Consider the following 14685-nt stretch of genomic DNA (forward strand, 5'->3'; position numbering starts at 1 on the left):
TGGACGCCGATTGCGTGTGTGATGGCGTTTCATCGATCGACCCCTCGAAGAAGTGAAATCGACAGTCGAATGTCATCCGTCAAATACTGTCGATCGCCGATACCTCGCGTCGCTAGCTGATTCCCATAAGAATGTATTTTTTTCTGCGTCTACTAATGATAGACTCACTGGTACTGATACGTGTCATTCGATACATCGTATTTTTCAAATATGGTATTATAATATGAAACAGTTATTGAAATAAATTTCCCTCGTAATTAGTAAAATTTAGTTAATGATATTCCTTGTAGTTTGATATCATTCAAACGTCAGGTATTATCATTGAGGTCTCCATAAGAAAATAGAAAATCAACTAGTATCAGAAATAGGTATTATTAGAGCATCTTTGGATAAATCATTTATTCAAACAACATGCGTGAACGATAAATATTTATCCGTTATATAAACGGTGAAAGTATCTTCTCCACGCACGCGCATAAGCGTTTATAACGTTGCGAAATTTACGTAAATTGTAATATCTAAAATAATAAGTTGAAAGTAATTGTACTGGTTATCGGAACTTTGATTTAGAACGAATTTTAACACTGATTTAATTCAGAAAACGAAAGATATATCCTTCAGTCTAAATTTAGAGACTCATTGCTTAATTAAGAAATATTGACTTTCATATTTAGATAAATGTATACATTTATTAATGTTTGGCATTGATCGATGTATTCCGATAAACAACTTTCACTCCATGACTTACATCTAAACACACATCGTGAATCCATAGCTTACTAGGCACAAAGATATATTTCACATACATTGCAATAGGTTAAAAACCATTAAAAAATAATGCCCATATTTACCTGGTCTAAATTGAGCAACTAAGTAGTCTTTAATTTAGATGACTCGATCATCATAACATTAATTTCTTCAAGTCATTTGAAGTTGAGTAAATGTAATTAAATATTTATATGAATTTTAGTAATGGCAATGATATTTATTGATTTCCAGTAAAAAAGTTCATCAAAACATGAATTAATACATTTCACAGTATGAATATAAGATTTGTGTAAAGAATAAATATTGATTCATATATGAAATATAATATATTTGGTAATAAAAATATCATTTTAAAGGCTGTTAACTGTAATTAATTCCAAGCTATTCCTAATGTTCTCTTTTATTTTGCCATTGTTTAAAAACTAACGCGAGTATGTGACATTTATTACTTTTAGAAATTAATTACTTTTTACGTCACCACGTCCTCACACTATTTTCGCAATAAAATCGAAAAACGTAATCGTATCGTGACTCAATTTTTAACTGAATGAAAAAGAGTTTAAATAATACATATTTTACATATATATATTCATAAAATCTGTCTTTAATAGAAAAAATTTAACAATTTATAATTTAATTACAACGAGAAAATTAGTAAATTTAATATATTATAAATTATATTTAATAATTTAATATGTATATGCATATACTATAGAAATTCAGCAAAAATTAAATTCACGTGTTTATCAAAAACATGTCTTTTTGTTTAAAATCAGTTCTGCTCAACGAAACAAAATTTTTCACTGCTGCAGTATTTCGACTGTGCTAAGGTAGCATAATCATTAGGTTTGAATGAAATATAAACTGTCTTTATTATAAAATTTAAATAATGTCTTTTCAACCATAAGCTTTATCCAGATAAAACGTTACCCGTTATTCATTATCGAAATAAAAATGTGCTCTGGTCGAAGGGCAGTTTGCGGGAAACGTATTTATCTCCCGGTACGTAATGTGTTAAAGAACACGTTAGCCCACGCAGAGGTTTATCCGGCCAGTTTCCATTTTGCTCGAAAGACCCTTGTAATCCCGCCGAGCAGGTGCTTCCGCGGATTCGCTCGCATCGCCGTCGCTTACATCTTACATCCGTAGGTTCGCGTAAAATCAGCCCGAGGCGTTCCCTGAAGTCCGCGGAACCAACCCGAAGAGCCCCGCTGGCTCGTTCTCGCTCGTTTCATTTTTACGACCGGCTGGGGTCATTTTTTACGAGCCATTCCGTAGCTCTCGTTGTCCAAAATTCATCCGGCGTGCAGCACAACCACTCGTCGATCCCGCTACGTCGACGACCGCCCTCATCGTCGAAGAGGGTTGCAACGAGTGGAGCTTGAAAGTTTCGATTGACGACGAGGTGGAACGGAAACGAGCCATCGAAGATGACTCTTCGCGGAAAATCTCGCCGAAAATATCGTGCATCCGAACGCCTCGCGATCGCGGCAAAATGCTGCGGATAGTGGAAAATGGGAGGGGTGGCGCGGAGATGCAAAGTTTAGATTGAAGTTTCCGTGCGAATGAAAAGTTAAGCACTGTCGCTCGCATCGTAGCTATCTGCGGTAACAACTCCGGGAGTCTGGCGTCATTTCGCGAGCAATTTTCTATGGTCACATGGTACCCGGAGAGAGTTCTTAGCGTTCAACCACATTTTCGATAAACGAGTCCGTCGACCTTTCCCGATTCGTGTATCAGCGATGCATGGGAATTGCCAAAGCTATCGCTCAGAGTTCGAGGGAACAATGGAGCATCGAGTTTTCGAATTGATTGCGAAGTACGATATTTATATACGCGAACTCTTTAAATAAATAAACGAAGCGATCCTTAGCGGATTCAGTAATGATTCGTTACTCTTAATGCTGTTTTTAATAAAGTGCGTAAGGGAGATAGCAAGAAGAGTATGTATATTAGGGTGGTCCTTATTTTTCGACTTTCGATTACTTTTTGACGCACCCACCATTTTACTTTATAAGTGAAACTAAGACTAAAATGTTATATAACAAACAATCTATAAATGTTTTATTAAGAAATTATAACAAAAATATGAACTGTGAAAGATATGGTAACGCTACTTCTCGCAGTTTAATACAGGACAAGACGAGATATGTATGTAGTGTCGATGTTAAGTAACATAAGCATGTAAATTAGGATATGTTTACTGTATTTGTAATGTCGAGTCTCTATGGCGGCAAGTCGTACACTGTACTACGAACGTAATTTTACTTTCGTTGTGTCTTGTGAACAAACTAAAGTGTCCAAAATGCCAAAAGTATTCTCAAATCGTAAGTATACAGATATTAACTTCGTATACACAGCTTATGTGCCGGAAATTCTATAGCTGCTCTTAGAATGTATCATGAAGAGTACCACATCACATAGTGTTTACTAGACTTCATCAGTATTTATATGAAATGGCGTTTATATCTCATTCCATATTTTTGTCATAACTTCTTAACAAAGCATTTATGGATTTTTTGGTGTATAACACTTTGGTCTAATTTTTACTTGTAGAACACACTGATGAAGTATGTATGGAAAAATGAGGAACACTCTGTATATAAAGATAGGTGGTCGATCCAGTACTTGCGAGAGAGCGTAGCCCTCTACTGGCGAGCGCGGGAAATGTCGCTACACATATATCACGTTATAGCTACGATGCATTAATTGAAATGTGACTTTTGTATTGTCTCCGATGATATTAGACATAGATCAACTAGTTCTTTTACCCTGTCACTCCTGGGTAAAAACCATTCGTTTTTTCACGAATTTTTTAATAAATGGACAGTCTTAAAGTATAAACGCAAAAAATATCTGTCATTTACAGCTTTGAAATTGAGCTATAAGAGAGGAAAGCGATGCCAAAAATGTAACAGTTTGTAATAACGGTTTTCCCACTTTCATAAAGTTAATTTTAGTTTGAAAAGGCTGAAAGGAAATACCGTCGAGTAAGATCGCGGTAGAAAATTAACTTAATTATTGTTCGTGGCGTACGGCTTAAATATTAATTGAATTGTTCTTTCTTAAATTGAATTACAAGTTAATTTAAATTCCGCTTCCTTGGTACGTTATGGCTGAAACTTTATTGCGCTATTTATATTCCTCTTATTTTCAATATTTTTTATTTAAGTTACGTTTCTTGGTCAACTGAATATTACTTAAAAACTGAAATTTAATATTGTCCGTTCAAAACAGATAACCGTTTACTAGTAAATTCCAATACCAGATATTAATCACCCTTTATTTTATGTATAAAATACGTTCGTTGCTTTTCTTCTTTCATTCTGAATTTTTTCGAATCTACGAGTCGACGCTAATACCGTTCAAAGGCTCCGAAGATAGCGACGTGTACGAGCATCGCAATAAGTTTCACGACGCCCTTCGTTTCTAATAAGTAACGTTCCTCGCGTGGCCACGGAGTAACGAACCTCGAAAACGTCATCGTCTAGTCAATTAACGCGTAATTAACGCTCGACGAAGAGGAATTGAAACGCGACAATGACATTGTTCTGTACGAATCGTAGCAGCTTCGACGCCGCCTCGCGCAATTTGCGTCTTCGGAGTGAAGTACGAGCCAAGGATTCATTTCCTTGAGTCTAAACGCGCGCCCCGCACCCCCGTACGTGTTAACGAAACGAGCTGCTGAAATGTCGGTATATACACAGTGTACATCGGCCTGGTAAGTGGCAACGAATATAGTCGAGTACAGTTTAAATGCAGCTGTTCGTTGGAAACGGGACATAGAATAATGGCCAGGCCTAGCGTAGACCTCCTGCCGGAAGGTTAGAAAATTACGGACGCCTAACGCGGCAACGTCAATCATGTTGCACTGTAAGGTCGATTACAAACTCAGCTTGAAGGCGACGGCGGAAAGTTTTACGCGAGTCCGATTTGATCGCGACCACTCGTCGCGACGGTCGCTCATCAAAAACTTTGTCCCTCGCCTGTTAAGTGGCGGAGATCGCTCATCGAACCGATTAGACATCATTATACGCGAGGATTTAGTGGTTACGCAGGATAAATTGCTCGAGTTTCCCTAATTATCATTAATTTACGATCGAGCAATCTGGCTCTTTATCGAACAGATTCTTTTTATTTTCTAAAAAGATACCAATTATTCTGGAACTCGAGAATTATGAATGCACGATAAAACAAGCTTTTCACAAGAGATCGAGACGTTTCGATCTATGACGGAGGCCTTCTTCCAAGTAATGAAAGTGGTATAATTACATTTACTTTATTTTGTGATATAAAAGGCTTTGTGTTTCACTGGTTTGAAAAGTATTTGTAAATGGTAATACATCGAAAATAAATTGTCAGTGGGGATTAGTATAGATTGTTTCGGCCACGAACAAATATTGAAAATGTTTTTACAACTGTTGCTCGTGGTCGTTGCTTATGGCACAGCCACTCTGTGCTCCTTAACCGTGTACTCTTGATCTTTACCCACAGAAGACGATGCTTCTGTTACGCAGGAATGAATTCTTGCGGAGACTAAATGTGAAGGCGTAACTCCGTCAAAATTAATCTAACTCTCTGTTCTGATTTTTTCCATAGAAAAACCTCGGTTTCCCCTGCCAAGGTGACAACGACGAACATTGCCTACCAGAGGGAGGATTGGTTAAGCCAATCCTTATCATCGTTACCTTGGCAGGGCGGTTCCTAACAATTTGCAACATTCCCGCCCATCCTGCTGTCCAGTGTCCAAGTACACCATACAAGGGTGAGCGAGACGTTGCCCCTTTTCAAATAAACAATTTGGGGAAAGCCAAAGCCCCCAAAACCCCGGTGGTCTGCATCTGTGTGCTACCGCGGGTTTACGATACGTCAATCGCTATTGAGGCAAGGAAGAGCTCCAAGGATTCCAAGTCCCGTGTGGAGTTTGGAGGTTCCTTAATGACCGTAACGTAATTTCCAAGTAAAAATGTCTCGAAGTCCTAATCCTCAAAAATAGAGAAGTCACGTCCGTATTATAAACTCCGCGATGTTAAGGTTCCTTTAGAATACTTAACATAGATAGAAGATGGAAACATTTAAAGTTATGCACATTGAGTAACGGAGTATATGCCAAACGTGACTGGAGAACTCTTCCCGCAAGCACGCCATGGCTCGTTTGTCAAGATGATTGACCCTATTCCAAGGATCCGTCCTAATCCTATTCCGATGGACGAAACCAATCACTCTTCTCGTGGTTCCGATCGGACAATGACATTTTGATTCACAAATAATCGTCTAAATGACGCGTAAATATCAGCTAGCTTCTTCTTCGATTATTGTATAAGATATCAATAGTCATAAGTGGGTTATTATCCCCTTGACGTACGATTTAATTTCAAATAATTTGTCAAACCCATACTATTTAGTTCTGTTTAAATTTGTTCGTACAAAAAATGGCCATGAAAAAGTGTAGATTTGTTTTACGAATACCTCGTGAATGTAAAAATGTATTGATTTTAGTACATAAGACTTGATAACGAGTGTGTAGCCTTAGGATTGTGAAACTTGACATCAAGAACTCGTCAGACTCATTATTGTACGGTAAGGGGTTAAAAATATCCTAGAATTATATCTTGAAACAATACAAGTCGTTTTGGTTAATAAACTTCATTTAAATAAATGAATCTCTCTCATAATAGCTTTTAGAGACAGTGAATACCTTTGGGTATTTCAAAAAATACCATGCAATCAAATAATTAATAATATACAAAAATATACTGCGACAAGGACTCTTTGAAACAAATTTTTTTATTTTTGTCTTTTTTTCATGAAACTTTCACCAATGTATTTGTGAGAGTTTTTCGATTAAAATAAGATCAAACACAATATAATTTGTTTTTAGTTATTGTCGTTTATTAAATACGCAAATGTAATCCCAGTTATGTCGTGTTTAGTCTTATTTTAATCAAAAATATATTAGTAAAGATCCTATTAACAAAGAATAAGAAATAAATAAGTTTCACATCGTGTTATTTTTATTTATCCTGGGAACTGATAATTAACCATGCTTTTTATAACTGTGAGACTTCAATTCCGTGTTTCTCGCAGTTATCCAAGATTTGCTGTACACCCAAATTAGAATCGTATTAAACTCGAATTAAAATCGCGTCTTCAATGAATTCGGTACTGATTTATTGTAAGAGCTGCAGCACAGTCACGAGAGGAGTCGATCGATCACCATTTGTGACTCGTGTCGCAACAAGAGTGTTTTCCGAGAATCTCAAATGTTTGCAAATGAGGTTTCGAGGAATTTGTACAGGCGTCAGAGTAACTAACTGCGAGTAGAGGCTAAATGTATGTTTGCACTTATGCGAGGCTGAGTGTCCTCAAGAATAACCAGTGCGTAGAGAGGCAGTAAGTGTAGCCTGTTGGAATGCATTTTTACAGAGTACATCAGAGTTCTGCTTCAAAAAGTTTAGAGTAAAGAATGCAGCGGGTACTGAAAACGACAGGTAAAGTGTTTCAGGGACAAATTAAAGAGAATAATATTTTTGTATTTTCTAATTATTTGTTGATTCTAGAAAGTACATCAGAATATGTTGGTATAACTTTACGGCTGAATTTAGCACTCAGTAATGATAAAAGAAAATTTGTTTCTAACTTGTTTTAATTTAAACTTGTTATAGAGGTATATTTGTAATTTAATAATTCCCTTCATAAAATGTTAGAAACTTTCATTACTGACATTTGTGGGGTCCATTTCAAATAACTAATGTTTTACACAAACTAGATTTAAAGATACTATTTACGATATATTATATTATATACATATCACATGTTTAAGCTGTGTGAAATGGCGCGTGTACTGCTTAATACAATCCCATATTATCTGATGTGATTATACAGGGTGTTCGGCCACCCCTGGGAAAAATTTTAATGGGGGATTCTAGAGGCCAAAATAAGATGAAAATCAAGAATAACAATTTGTTGATGGAGGCTTCGTTAAAAAGTTATTAACAATTAAATTCAAAAATTTCAAATCGTTCTCGAAAAATTATTTTCGGTTGCGGAGGTCAATTATAATCATTTTTGGTGAATACACATACCTCCAAAATCCTATCCACTTTTGAGAAAAAAAATCGGGTAGGTGCTGAAATTTTTCAAATCGTTCTAAAAAAATTATTTTCGGTTGTAGAAGTCGATTACAATAATTTTTGGTCATTACACATAACCCCGAAATCCTACGCACTTTCAAGAAAAAAATTCCTTACCGAAAATCTAATTAGGTGTCTAAATTTTGTCGACGAAAAACAAAAATTTCAAATCGCTTTGGAAAAATTATTTTCGGTTGCAGAGGTCAATTACAATCATTTTTGGAGAATATACATACCCTCGAAATCTTGCGCATTTTCGAGAAAAAAATTCAGTACGGGCGGAACTTTAAACGTTAATAACTTTTTAACGAAGCCTCCATCAACAAATTGGTATTCTTGATTTTCGTCTTATTTTGACCTCTAGAATCCCCCATTAAAATTTTTCCCAGGGGTGGCCGAACACCCTGTATATTGTTTCATGTCACGAGTTTTCGTATTTGATCACACATGAATATACATATATGGATAATTTTTGTCAAGTACTATACATTTACTATTCTATTCTATTTATTATATTTCTATCAATTGGGATCTATCAGGTTCCACCAGTTTAATTTAGAGTTTAAACAAGTGCAGCGACACCTGTATTCGCCACTAGAGGGACCGCTCTCTCACAAGCGCTCGAACGACCCTCGCGTTCGTTTATATACCTTTCTCGACCGATCAACCGCGGAGGAATAAAAATCATAACTCACCAATCGTTGACTATGATTACGTGATATCTCTGCGATGATGACGATGCTGCTTGCCCAACGAAATTCATCAGCGAAGTCATCTGAATGGTCCTGCTGGCTTCCAGGATGTAAGGATGAAATCCACAGTCTGTGAAGCACAAGAAAACAATTATAAGCGACTATAAAAATTATACACATTTCATAATTTAATATAAAAGATACTACGTTTAAAACTAATCACAGGTTTTTGATTATTTAGAAAATTTTAAATCGGTAGGAAAATTTGAAAATATTATTTTTTTTTAACGTGTATAAAATAATGCAGGATGATACTTACAATTTTTACTCGTAAATTTTCGCTCGATATGCATTCACTTCTCTTCAGTGATGCACTGACTCTAACACCGGTAACGAATAATTTTAGTTTTTAAACAAAAAATGGAAAATAAATATTAAATTAACCAGACCAAAAATCAAGTTCGGCGAACAAATGATTTTACCGTCGCGACTTATGAAACAAAGAGAGCCACGATGCTCTGGACAAAATTTACGAACACGAAATATACACTGACTCGATCTTCGCGTTTGAAGTATAAACGAAACTCTACAAGAAGCCACTGCGCTTCAAAAAAACAATAAACTATACTACGCAACAAGCACTGATTTTATCGACCGCTTTGCGCGCGGTCATCAAAATTTCTGAAAAAAAATTAAGGTTAGAAATAAGATATAATTAAGTGATCACGCAGCCCTGTCTATTTATCGATTTAATACCAAATGTTAATACTAAATCGATAAAAAGACAAAAATATGTAAACATATATAGATTCATACTCACTTTGATATAACAAAGTAGATTTTACCAATATTTGATTTTATATTGCTTCGATTCAAGCATCGTGGCAACGATTGCATGCCGGTAGCGTTCCTTCCAGTCGAATTGCAGCAACCAAACTGTAACAGTAATAAAACACAAATTACGATCAAATGCAATAAAATCAATGTATCTGTATGTTAATTACGCATGAAATGAACTCGAAATATGTCTATGAGATGGTAATTTCATTTAAATATGTCATAATTGACGACGATTATACATGAAAGAACACGTGCGAAATAGGTTAAATATTTCTCGCAATACTACCTGACTTTATAATAAAAACGTGCTAGTATTCAACGAAAGTACCAACATTCAATAACGGAGACTAGTAGTAGCGATTATAAACATTTAGCTAAGAATAATTAAACAGTACGTACCTCATTAGGCAGGAAGCCTATGAACGCAACTCATCACACCAGTTTTCAAACAACGAATGATGAACAGGACAAGAGAGGTTAACTGCTGCGAATTAATTGGGGGGGAGTGGGGTGAGGTAGTCACGTAGCCCAACGTCTCGATTCTCTGTGTTTATTTCCGAAGGAAAGGTTAACCCTTATATCAAGAATAACTAAAAGTAAATAAAATAAATATAGTAAATACAAAAAAATAACACTTAAACAAGTAATTATTTAATGATTTATTGTCTTTATATTCCTGTGACGTCACAATGCGAAGCAGCCAATCAGTGGCGCCACTTGAACATCGAATATCGATGTATTATACGGCAGGTAAGTCACTAGATCGTTTGAAACGTATTAATTATAACTATAGAATCATATAATACTTACCTATAGTATATTTTCTAGTTATTTAATTTAAAATCTATCTTGATTCTGTGTCGATAACATTGGGTTTGACACAGGAATGGTACGAAATACGGACTGTTTGCAATTCGGACTATTCGTCTGTAGTACAGGCATAGACAAAGCATGGAACAGATGTTGCACGCAATATATTTTTCGTCGCGCGCGGAGTAAGGACGCGAACAATGCATAGTGTAGATGCGAGGAGCTATAGTTTTTATGTCACGCGGTAGAGAATTCGTAAGCTCAGTTCCAAGGTGAAGTCGAGAACGCGATGTCCGAGAACATAAACACAGACTGTTCGAGCCTTCAAGACAGAACAAGCGCAACGGATCATTGCCGCTAATTTAGGAATGCTACCAACGGTAAGAATAAAAATACTTCTAATAAATATTGTAGAATACACAACAAATAAATACAGATGAGGGATACTCTACGACAGTATGTAGTGGGAGTCAATGTTCTACGACATAAAGTACAAACATCGTGCAAAAGTAATGTTTTTGTATATTCTATACGTGTTACTTGTCTAGTCTTGTTGCATTCACAAAATTTATATGGGAAACTAATTGCAATTTAGATTAAAAGTTAATATTTAACCATTATATGATTCCATGGTTATAATTAATATGTTTCAATCGATCTAGTAACTTGTATCGTATAATACATCGATATTCGATGTTCAAGTGGCGCCACTGATTGGCTGCTTCGCATTGTGACGTCATAGGAGTATAAAGACAATAAATCATTAAATAATTAATTGTTTAAGTGTTATTTTTTTGTATTTACTATATTTATTTTATTTACTTTTAGTTATTCCTGATATAAGGGTTAACCTTTCCTTCGGAAATAAACACAGAGAATCGAGACGTTGGGCTACGTGACTACCTCACCCCACTCCCCCCCAATTAATTCGCAGCAGTTAACCTCTCTTGTCCTGTTCATCATTCGTTGTTTGAAAACTGGTGTGATGAGTTGCGTTCATAGGCTTCCTGCCTAATGAGGTACGTACTGTTTAATTATTCTTAGCTAAATGTTTATAATCGCTACTACTAGTCTCCGTTATTGAATGTTGGTACTTTCGTTGAATACTAGCACGTTTTTATTATAAAGTCAGGTAGTATTGCGAGAAATATTTAACCTATTTCGCACGTGTTCTTTCATGTATAATCGTCGTCAATTATGACATATTTAAATGAAATTACCAACTCATAGACATATTTCGAGTTCATTTCATGCGTAATTAACATACAGATACATTGATTTTATTGCATTTGATCGTAATTTGTGTTTTATTACTGTTACAGTTTGGTTGCTGCAATTCGACTGGAAGGAACGCTACCGGCATGCAATCGTTGCCACGATGCTTGAATCGAAGCAATATAAAATCAAATATTGGTAAAATCTACTTTGTTATATCAAAGTGAGTATGAATCTATATATGTTTACATATTTTTGTCTTTTTATCGATTTAGTATTAACATTTGGTATTAAATCGATAAATAGACAGGGCTGCGTGATCACTTAATTATATCTTATTTCTAACCTCAATTTTTTTTCAGAAATTTTGATGACCGCGCGCAAAGCGGTCGATAAAATCAGTGCTTGTTGCGTAGTATAGTTTATTGTTTTTTTGAAGCGCAGTGGCTTCTTGTAGAGTTTCGTTTATACTTCAAACGCGAAGATCGAGTCAGTGTATATTTCGTGTTCGTAAATTTTGTCCAGAGCATCGTGGCTCTCTTTGTTTCATAAGTCGCGACGGTAAAATCATTTGTTCGCCGAACTTGATTTTCGGTCGGGTTAATTTAATATTTATTTTCCATTTTTTGTTTAAAAACTAAAATTATTCGTTACCGGTGTTAGAGTCAGTGCATCACTGAAGAGAAGTGAATGTATATCGAGCGAAAATCTACGAGTAAAAAATGTAAGTATCATCCTGCATTATTTTATACGCGTTAAAAAAAAATAATATTTTCAAATTTTCCTACCGATTTAAAATTTTCTAAATAATCAAGAACCTGTGATTAGTTTTGAACGTAGTATCTTTTATATTAAATTATGAAATGTGTATAATTTTTAAAGTCGCTTATAATTGTTTTCTTGTGCTTCACAGACTGTGGATTTCATCCTTACATCCTGGAAGCCAGCAGGACCATTCAGATGACTTCACTGATGAATTTCGTTGGGCAAGCAGCATCGTCATCGTCGCAGAGGTATTACGTCATCGTAATCAACGATCGGTGAGTTATGATTTTTATTCCTCCGGTCCCCAATCATGTTGTAGGACGAAAGGTCCGTATCAACACGGGTGACCGGTTGTATACGTAGTATTTTCGGCGAGCAGTGACCGCGGGTAATTATTTTTTTTACCCGTGAATAGGAACATATGTACATTGTTTTATTTTGTAGATCAGGCTAGGGTCTTTTTGTACTCCGCGAATCGTAATGTAACATGGAAATATATCATAGAAAATGAAAATAAATTCTTTGACTTGTAATTACATTACATATTTTATAATGATTATTGAATATATAACGTTGAATATTGATTGTTGTTTATATTGTTCGTGTTTATAAAATATAATTTAGTGACTTAGTATCGAGGATATCAAAGTCTTTTCTTACGTATTGAAAAATTTGATATTTCAATTTATGTACAAAAAGACGTTTCGCGATGGATAAATTCTTGAGTCAAAGGAACATGCATTATGTACTACTTTCATCTTCAAAAAATACGCTTTGACGACAGAATTGCTCCAGGGTTAAATATTTTAATCAGTTTGCTTCAATAATTTTTCTTTAAATTCTCAAAGTAAATTATTTTATTGTAAAGTCTTGAGATTAAAGCCTTTCGTCTTAAATACTTCAATTTTAATCAGAATAATTTCCTTTACTAACAATATTTTTCATTATTAATATATATTAAACTTTTGCTGTTTATTTATTATAAATAGAAAGTCCAGTAAAAGGAATACAATAACAAAGAGTAAATAAATACTATTTCGTTATACGCTAGTATTTACAGTAACCATTTTTTATAGTTCAGGATTTTCAGGATACTTTTCCATGTTCATTGCCTAAACTCACCCAAGTGCCCAGGTGCTACTTGCGTGAGCGAAGGCAACGAGCATGATGAATTAGTTTATAAAAATTCCTAATAATATCTATTTGCAACTGACATTGCGCTAGTGTATCGTGCGCGACGTAATTTCTACATTTGTGTGTGTATGTGGTTAGGCTGTGGAATTGCGTCGTTTTAAAAGTTTAATATAATTTACAAATAGAATTCTATTTCATCTTGTTCATACTTTTTGCATACTCGATGACAATAATATAAATTATTTAATGAAACGTAAATTCAATTAACGCCTTGATTTTAAACAACAGAATGTAGAAAATCATTTTATAAAAGATTCTATTATTTGAAAGTTACTTGAAATACGCAATGGTCACTAGTCTTTATCAGTTGATTTCAGGTATTGGTACGTACACATTAGAGTGTGAATGTTGTGTGGAATGTTCGGGTGTCGGAGGAACCCCGGGGAATTCTCTCTAGTTTAGGCTCTTGCGCCCGGACATTATGTGTGAGAACCGTGGAGCGTATGTTTGCGAGAATGAGTTTTGCAATTTTTTAAATATAGAGTTAGGTAGGTAGGTCACTTAACTTCTGGTATGTGTGCGTTAGATCTAAGTAGGTAGGGTCAGGGCAGGACTGTTACAGGTCCTATACCTGTAGTTCGATTTGGAGAATCGAAACGTTAACCGATCCAAACAGATTGTACCGTTTGCTTTGATTTTACTTTCGATTCTTGGAATCGCGCGACTTTACAGTCGCTCTTCGCGTTCGCGGTCGTTCGCGGTAGATTTCCCGAAACGCTCGTCCCGCTCGAGTTTCTTCGCACCTGTTCCGATAACGATCCCTAGAATTGTTGGAGGACTGTGTATTGCACGGAATCTCGAGCGTAGGTTTGTTTCAGGCTTTGACAGGACCGCCGAAGAAAGAAAAGACTTGATGAGTCGAAGAGGCCCTGACAAACTGTCTCAAGAGTGGGCTGCAACAAATGGCTCTGCATCTTCATCTTCGGATGAGGATGGAGAGTCATTCCATGTTCCTATTTAGTCACTGTACTCGCCTGTAGTTGTAGTTGTAGTATTTATAGTTTTTCAGATAGTACTTTTATCACAACAGCCAGTATTTTGGGAAAAATCGTGGTTTGCTTTAGTGTTGCGAAATACAAATGATCGCGTTTACTTTGAAGATTTACTTTGCATTGCACATAATTTGAACTTATCGGGATCACTTTTAGCGTTGTGAACAATGAATATTTTCGCGTTTGCTTTCAGAGTAGTATCGCGAGTAAGCATTGATCGTGGTTTGTATTAGATTTGCGAAATATGTTACTCGCGTTGCTTGTCTAGTTAGTTTT

This window comes from Colletes latitarsis, chromosome 14 (genome assembly GCF_051014445.1).
Source record: "Colletes latitarsis isolate SP2378_abdomen chromosome 14, iyColLati1, whole genome shotgun sequence".
NCBI classification, from domain to species: Eukaryota; Metazoa; Arthropoda; class Insecta; order Hymenoptera; family Colletidae; genus Colletes; species Colletes latitarsis.